Below are 9,089 nucleotides of genomic sequence, written 5' to 3'. Positions count from 1 at the left end.
TTGTGTGTGTGAGTGGGCGTGTGACAATTTCGATTAAACACACTGGTCTGATTGCTTTCCATATTGTTTCCTGGCACATAAGACTTATATTGTTGTTTAGCATTCAGCAGTTAACTATCACTACGTATCACTATTTATGGAAAAGCACTCCGTCTTCAGGCCAATAATAGCCTACCGGGACCATCCGGCCTCCGCGTCATCCTCAGAGGAGGATGCGGATAGGAGGGGCGTGGGGTCAGCACACCACTCTCCCGGTCATTGTGATGGTATTCTTGACCGAAGCCGGTACTATTCGGTCGAGTAGCTCCTCAATTGTGCACCCCGAAAAATGGCAACAGCGCATGGCGGCCTGGATGGTCACCCATCCAAGTGCCGACCACGCCCGACAGCGCTTAACTTCGATGATCTCACGGGAACCGGTGTATCCATTGCGGCAAGGCCGTTGCCACACTATTTATGGAAGTAGTTCATTATTTTTAACAGACATATACAGCTTACACACTGCTGAAAAAAGTCATCCAAGAAAAAACCAAACAGTACTGAAAACATTGAGGGCGTAGAGGAAAGTCGGCATTACTGTTTTCGACAGCTTGTAGCGTGAGTGAATGGAGCAAATTTGCTACCAAGCAAGACACACAACGCATGCCGTCGAAACTTGCGCTGTTGTGCAGATGATTTAAGCGCAATACAGACACAAAGATAAATGGGGCACGAAATCAATCATAAAACCCTCTAACAAGCCACCGGAGACTACTGCTACCTCGTATCAAAATTCCCAGAAAATATTCGTGTACTACACCCGAAATTTTGTAGGTTGACTTCGGATTTACCCTGTACATGAGCAAATGGATCCGCAGCTGGTGGCCTTGCGGTAGCGTTCTCGCTTCCCATTCACGGTGTCCCGGGTTCGATTCCCGGCAGTGTCAGGGACATGATGCATCCCCATTACGGTCGGAGGAAGGCAATGGCAAACCACCTCCACTAGGACTTTGTCTAGTACGGCGGTGAGGGTCTCCCGCATCGTCCCCTACGCTCCTCGGACTATGGGACATCATCATCATAAGTAAATGATGTTATTTTGCAAGATATTTTCGCTGAACAAAAAGGATTTCAGAGTTGTTTATCTCCACCAGTGTCATATTTTTGTTTCGCTTTGTATTTATTACTTTTTGCCAGTTCGTGCTGCCTACCTCTTTGACCTCTTTGACCTGATTGTGAATGTGCTGGCGAAATATGTGAAGAAGGAAGCGCCGTGGAATATGATATTTGCGGGTGATGTGGTTCTTTGTGAGCAGAGCATCGACAGACTTGAGGAAAAGCTTGAGGATTGGAGGAAGGCATTAGAAGAAAGAGGGATGAAAATTAGCAGGATCAAGTCAAAATATTTAGCACTGAAGGATGTGCAGATGAGGTCTTGCAAGCTGATGAGCTGAAATCGGTCTGCAAATTTAAATACCTGGGGTCGTACATACAGAGGGACGGAGGACTGCAATCGAGATACAACATCGAATAAATTGCGGTTGGAACAACTGGAGGAAAATGAGTGGAGTGTTGTGTGACAAGAAGGTGAGCACTGGGTTGAAAGGGAAAGTGTACAAGTAGGTGGTAAGGCCTGTTATGATATACGGGGGAGAGACATGGCCAATCACAGTAGCCCAAGAAAGGAAGATGGAAGTGGCGGAAATGAGGATGCTGAGGTGGATGTGTGTGGTAACAAGGAAGGATAGGATTAGAAATGAATGTGTTAGAGGAGCTGTGAAAGTGGGACCCATGGGGAAAAAGATGCTAGAGAGAAGACTAAGGCGGTACGGACACTTACAGAGAAAAGGGGAAGAGTATATCGGAAACAGAGTTGAAGACATAAAGATTGAAGGAGCGAGAAGGAGAGAAAGACGGAAGATGAGGCGGAAGGATAAGATATTGGGGGACCTAAGGGAGAAAGAATGGAAGAAAGAAGATTGGTTGGTTGGTTGTGTTGGGGAAGGAGACCAGACAGCGAGGTCATCGGTCTCATCGGATTAGGGAAGGACAGGGAAGGAAGTCGGCCGTGCCCTTTGAAAGGAACCATCCCGGCATTTGCCTGCAGCGATTTAGGGAAATCACGGGAAACCTAAATCAGGATGGCCGGACGCGGGATTGAACCGTCGTCCTCCCGAATGCGAGTCCAGTGTCTAACCACTGCGCCACCTCGCTCGGTAAGAAAGAAGAGGCAATGGATAGAGTACTATGGAGGAGAAGGATCCTGAAGAACAACGCCGACCCTACGTGACGTGGGACAAGGCGACGATAAAGAAGAAGATGAAGGAAGAAGTTCGTTCTAATTAATTACGAACAGCTTACTTGCAGCTTCTCTAGCACCTTATATCTTACATAATGATAATGTGGACTGTACACGACATGGTAGGGAGAGAAATACGTCTACACTACTGTCGCACGTCCCGCTGCTGTTTATATGCGGGAAGAGTAACCGCCAGCAGCTCCATTACCCACGCTCGAGTGTTGCCGCCGAGGGGCGCCACACAACCGGTGCTCTTGCGCCAATGTGTTTGCGCGTGCGGGGGTGTGTAGTCATGGCGACGGCTGCCGCCCACCCTCGTATCTTAATGGCCCTCTTTGTCGCCACTCCGCCAGATTTTAATTACGCCCCGCAATTGGTCGCAATCAGGGGGCCACTTATCTAGCCTCTCTGAACAGGGAGGGGACCCCTCATTAAATTTCAACTACGTAAATGGTTTGTCGCAGGAGGAGGGGAAGCGAGAAGTTTGCTGGCGTCGGCCGCGGGAGTGGAAGAGAAAGGGGTGTGAGGGCGAAATTGTATCCATTGGCGGAGCCATTTAATGGGGCTCGTTGTCGCGAGAGGGGCAGTGGGGGAGAAAATGGCAAAGCGAACCGAATATTGTTTCATTGTTCGCCTGTGAAATTCAGCTCGGTGCGAGCGTCTAGTTCAGACATTCTCTGGCTTGCCTCTCCTGCCCCTTCTGTAGCCTTCTCTTATGGTCTCGCCTTCCTGCAGCGTGCTATCTGTGTTCCGAACCCTCAGTATTTCGATGCGCAGCCAACATTCCCGGCCTTTGCTATTGGTGACTGAAAATATTTGCTATCGGCCGGGCTGAGAAAGAATACGGGGAAGAATCGAGCGGTGTGTGAACAGAGCATCATTTCGTGACGTTGTTTAACGACGAAAAACACTTCGCACCTGGTCGTCTAATGGTGAAACACGTGTCTGGAAAATGAAAGGTAGCGGGACTGCATCCTGGCCGGGATACGTAAATTTTTCATTCTGTCCTTGACGTTGTCTTTATATTGTCCCTCTCTATTTTCTGTTTACACAAGGTAGCGGCGTGCTACGTTTGGAATCGTGGATGAAAACATTTATAAGTCGTGACGTCGCGTATATTTCGCACACTCGTAGTAGCGGCGAAAATATACTTTATCAATCATCAATGTTGCTACCCAGGTGAATAATTCTGAGTAAAGGTAACTAGTTTGGGTTGTACCAATTTATTTATGTTGTCAACACACACAGCTACCTCAAAAATACGCGTGGTTTGTTTAAAACTACAATAGTTAACGCTCGATAAATAAATATTTTTGCAGAGACAGAAACGATATAATAATCTACGTAGCTGCACTACTAGTCTCTATGTTACGTAAATTCTTTGTAAAATACTCACCTTATGTATGGCTGATTACGATATGGATAGTACTTACGGCAAGAAAAAAATATTTTTACCAGTCAGCGATTTACTCGTAAGCAAGCCTGAGACTCATATTATAAATTATTATCTCTGGGTTCATAGTGTATATTTAATAAAAACTTTTCTGGAAAAACCATTTTCTTTCCCAGAAGCAAAATATTGAATATACCTTTTGCTGTTATCTTGTGGGTGAAGCCCGAAAATAATGTGATTAATTACATTTCATATAATGGCTGCCGATCCGCCATTACGACAAAAGAATGGTGGATGCCCAACGATGATATTTGAATTCTAGCAATAATTAATTATTCGACTTACTTATATTCACATGGAGGGAGATGTATGAAATGAGATTAAAAGGAGATATACTGTTTATACAAATATTGTGAAAAAACTCGTACAATTAACAAAATCGTGCGTTCAGAAGCCACCTCGTATAAAGCGTCTAACAGGCCAGAGAGCAGATACCAGGGTGATCATTTTATTCTTCCAAGTCTTCATTCCACAAATATATAGAAATTCAGTGACATGATATAGTCGAAGTCTACGTGATTCTTAGCGTTTGTTACACATAAATATATTTATTATTAATAATTTTTATGTTGAAACACGTACAGTGGTAAAGTTTTCTCGTTCCAAAATAACATTTCATCATTGATAGTACATTCAAATACAGAGACATGCATGTTTTTATTCGTTATTAACACAGTTCACTTGTGGTTATCGTAACATTTTACTTCGGTTTATTAGAAGGCTTTTCAGGAGAACGTACATCTTCTGCTTTCAATGAAGTGAAGATCCGCCAAGAATGACGGGTGGTTCGGATACCACGATAAACTGTAGATCTACTTTCCCGTTTAGGATTACTGAGATACGCTAGTGACGTGCAAACCGCCGAAGCGACGTCCGAGTGAAAGATTTGCACCACACTGCTGAACCACAAGAAATTACTATTATACCGTTATACCTATAAATAACACGAAATATGAAGAACAGCTCAAACCTGTGGAAGGGAAGGCAATGGAAGACTTAATTGTCTGGGAAAATGTAGTGCATCTGTTAAAAAGACAGCATACCTACAGCATACCTACTTCTCTTATTTATAAAATAACACTTTTTCCGCTTCAGTCACGTTTATTTTCCAGTACTTGTTAGCACCACGCGTTTTGGTTGCATGGCCGCTTGGGATTAGCCGAGCGGCTGGTTCCGGCGGAGGTTCGAGTCATCCCTCGGGCATGGGTGTGTGTGTGTTTGTTCTTAGGACAAATTAGGTTAAGTAGTGTGTAAGCTTAGGACTGATGACCGTAGCAGTTAAGTCCCATAAGATTTCACACACATTTGAACATTTTTGGCTGCATGTTGCCAAACTGTTATTTATACAGCACTTATTACAGATTTCTTGGAAGTGCGAACAGGCTTTGTGCTTGGTGTGCCAGGAGGTTCATGTTTCGGAATATCTCACTGGCACATCTATATCTACAAGACTACTCTGCATCTCACACTTAAGTGCCTGGAAGAGGCTTCATAAAAACAGTTTCACGCTTTTTGTCGACTTTCTAACAGCACGCTGGGGAATTGAACTCTTAAATCTTTCTGTGCGAGTTCTGATTTCTCGTATTTTATTACGATAACCATTTCTCCCTCTGTAGGTAAATGTCAACAAAATACTTCCGCATTCGGAGGAGAAAGTTAGTGATTGCAATTTCGTAAAAGGTCTTATCGGAACGAAAAACGCCTTTGTCCCGAAAATTTTTACCCCTTCTAGCGTATCATATCCGTGACATCTTCTCCCCTATTTCGCATGAACACAAAATGAGCTGCCATTCTTTGAACTTTATTGAAGTCCTCCGTCAGTGCTGTCTGGCAAGGATCCCGTACCGCACAGCAGTAGTCTAGCAGAGAACGGGACAAACGTAGTTTAGACACTCTCTGTAGTTGATTTCCTGCATTTTCTAAGTGTTCTGCCAATGAAACCCAGTATTTGATTCGCCTTCCCCAAAGCATTATCTGTATTATCGTTCCAATTTAAGTTAATTGTAAAAGTTATCCCTAATATCTAGTTGAATTTCAGCATTTAGATTTATGCGATTTGTCATTTAATCGAAATACAATGGATTCCATTTTGTGCATGACCTCATACTTCTCATTGCCAGAGTCACATTTGTAACGTCACATTTAACAACCATTTTTCGTACCATACGCATATCTTGCGTACGTCATTTTGCAATTGCTTTTTATCTTCAGATGACTTAACTAGATGATAAATGACAAAATCATCTGGAGACAGCCTAAGATAGCTTTTCAGAATGTCTTCTAAATGGCAGAGGGCTTATAAAACTTCTTTGGGGAACGCCAGATGTCACTTCTGTCTTACTGGATGACTTTCCGTCACTTATTACGAACTATAATACTTCTGACAGGAAGTCACGAATCCAGTTGCACAACTGACACGATACTCCATAGGCGCGCAATTTCATTAGAAGCCGCTTGCGAGAAATGTATTGAAAAGCATTCCGGAAATATAGAGATATGGCTTCAATCTGAGATCCCCTGTCGACAACACTCATTACTTCAAGAGAATACAACGTCCTGCAAAAAATTTTTTTCACTTCACACGAATCTGTAACTAACAAGTTCTGTGAAGGTAGAAGTAGGCAGCTGATGGTGTCTGCATTCTGCTGAAACGCATCGTGCTAATAAATACTCGGAAATAAACGTGACTGAAGCTGAAACGATCTATTTTGTATAGTTATTAGTGCAATGTGTAAGTAGGCTTGCGAGGTGCCGGGGCTAGCAGTGTATTTAACACTAAATTCTAGAATCTACACATGTAAATGATGCACTAAGCCCCCCCTATTCTAACTCCGACTTTTGCTGTTGCACAAGGATTAAAAAATATACGCAAACTGACTGTAATCAACCCTGCAAGTGGAGTAGAAAAGAGTTTGGCACCTGCAATAATTTAATTTGATAAATAAGTTAAATAAAGGAAGGTTTCATTAACGTAGTGAGAAATGATGGGTTGCTCTACCGATTAACAGAATGAAAGTTCTGTCCAAAATAACAATATGATTTATTAAGACTAAACACAAAATAATAAACAAAAATACATGAAACATTTATAATACATAAAATTGGCTCAAATTAGATACACAAACAAACGCTGTGAAGGTGAAGTTGTCCCTAAACTAGATTGTGAGGTTTATGACGAAGTGGTATGTGGAGCTAATTCCTTGCCACTCAAATTTTAAGAGAGACGCACAGCTAACCCAACATTAATTGCTGCTACTCAAGACAGAACAAAGTTAGAAAAAGACGAACAGGCACACTCTGCTGAGCTCTGATTATCACCTAGGAAAATCCCTATCTGCCGGTGCTGCAGACATACATTACCAAACTGTCTTCTTAACTGCCAGAACACGATCTGGCGTACCGGAGGCGATGGCTGGTTGCTTCGACGTCCTCGACCGAAAGGCGAGAGCCGACTACCTAGAGCACCCGTACAGGCCCCGAACACACAGCATTCCCGCCCCCACGACAGTGGCCGTGGTTAAACGTTCCAATCAGCAACTCGAAAACCGGCGGAAAATTCCACTCCAATGCCAGAGCACTACCATTCCACCAATGGAGATTCTTGGCGCCAATTTCTGCGCTGATTTTGCTACGTCACGGAGCTATGCCCCGAGCTAGCCAATCACGGTTACTATTTTGCAGAAAGCGCTGGAATTTTCCCGCCACAACTGCCTGGGTACACAAGTCATTCCCACGCCTCGCTGGTAGCCCGCCAGAAAGTGTTTTCGCTAAGATTCTGCGAAGTAACGGAACCTCTAGCCCAGCCGCTACTTCAGACCCCTCCGGGCGTGTCTTTTGACAATATCGGCGTCTGCAAAGCATTCACTCGACTTCCTCACACCCCTCGGCTTAACCCTTTCCAGATCAGGAGAGCCCGCCTGTCACCGGACCACCCGGGTGACGAGAGACGCTGCGTGGGAAGTCCGCGTGTGAAGGAACAGCAACTTTTCACCACATGCAATTAGAGACGAAAATCGTAAGATAGAAATATGAGAGGGGGCTCATGCCACCTCTCATAGCCCCTACGCCATTTTAGATTGTAATTGGTGAGCGGTTGGCTCACTTAGGAGCAAGGTAGTGAGTCAATCGCCCAAGAACAATCTTACAAACTGACTCCACATGCCGCACTCTATAAAAAAAATCACTGCAACTGAAAAATGCAGCTCATAGAGGGAGGATTATTTATGGTGTAGCCAACTTCACCTTCTTAATATGGAACACTAACACTCACATCACACATCCATACCCAGGGAGCCCCTTCCAAACACCGATTCACACAGACATTCACGCTCTAAATATGGCCCGGGCATGTGAGCCAAATATGGAGCAGTTTATTCTTTACAATCAGAGTTGGAGTGCTCCGCAATTAAATGCCCAAGATGTTACAACAATTTGAATCATTAAATTAACCTGAACTCACTCACACATGATACTGTTTAAGTTAACAATCTCTTTTTGTGAGCTTTCAGAATCTAATTACAACCTCCGATTCATTCTGTCTGCCTGCACCAAGAATAACCTTTACAAAATGTTCCCTGAACTGATGGTCCATTCACAATGACAGTGGTGGTATCTGCTTCAGTTTATGGGGACTTCAGGCACACTGTTTGAATACACACAACAATAAATACAAAATACAAAAAAAACATGGTGTGGAGAACAATACAGTAATTTATAATAAGAATTACAGTGTAAAACACAAACACATACAAGGTGTAACATACATTACAAAAACCACACTAGAGAAAAATTTAAGAAAGAAAAGAAAGAAAAAAAACAAGGTTCATGGGGCATCAAGTTGTGCATGCACATTGCACAATGTACACGACTGTGCTGAGAATGAGGCACTAAATCACATTGTTAGAAATATTCGAAGCACTTCACAAATTCCACAGTACTGACATCACATAGGGCTAAACGTTGAGTGTTGTTGCTACGTTGTTGGAACGGCAATAGGGTATGCTGGAGCATCTGCAGTACTCTGTTGAGATTGGACCAAGACCCACGCATATGATGATGGCAGTACGGTAGGAAGACACAGTGATAGGTTCTCCTCACGTCGATTAATTGTCTCTGAGGTCTACTTCTTGGGATACATCACTAGTCTAGGTCTCTTCTCTCGCTGGACAGTACTTTTACGTTTCCCAATATTGCAGTCCAGCGAGGGATGATGGCATGTGGAGTGACTCCACAAGTGTGTGAGGTCATCCATACAGGATCGAACTAGGAGCGACGATTGCTACACCTGCTCTCTAAGAGAGAGGAGAAGTTAGAAATGAGACCACTCATTTGTTAGAGTGTGTGGCACGATACTGCTTT

The 9,089-nt window shown here is 43.6% G+C and overlaps 1 pseudogene; it reads right to left on the bottom strand.

Annotated features, from left to right (window-relative positions):
* Positions 1-329: 329 nt before the first annotated feature.
* Positions 330-447, bottom strand: LOC126475774 (5S ribosomal RNA; annotated as a pseudogene).
* Positions 448-9,089: the final 8,642 nt, after the last annotated feature.

Source organism: Schistocerca serialis, chromosome 4 (genome assembly GCF_023864345.2).
Source record: "Schistocerca serialis cubense isolate TAMUIC-IGC-003099 chromosome 4, iqSchSeri2.2, whole genome shotgun sequence".
Classification (NCBI taxonomy): Eukaryota; Metazoa; Arthropoda; class Insecta; order Orthoptera; family Acrididae; genus Schistocerca; species Schistocerca serialis.
This window is presented reverse-complemented; position numbering and strand designations above follow the sequence as displayed.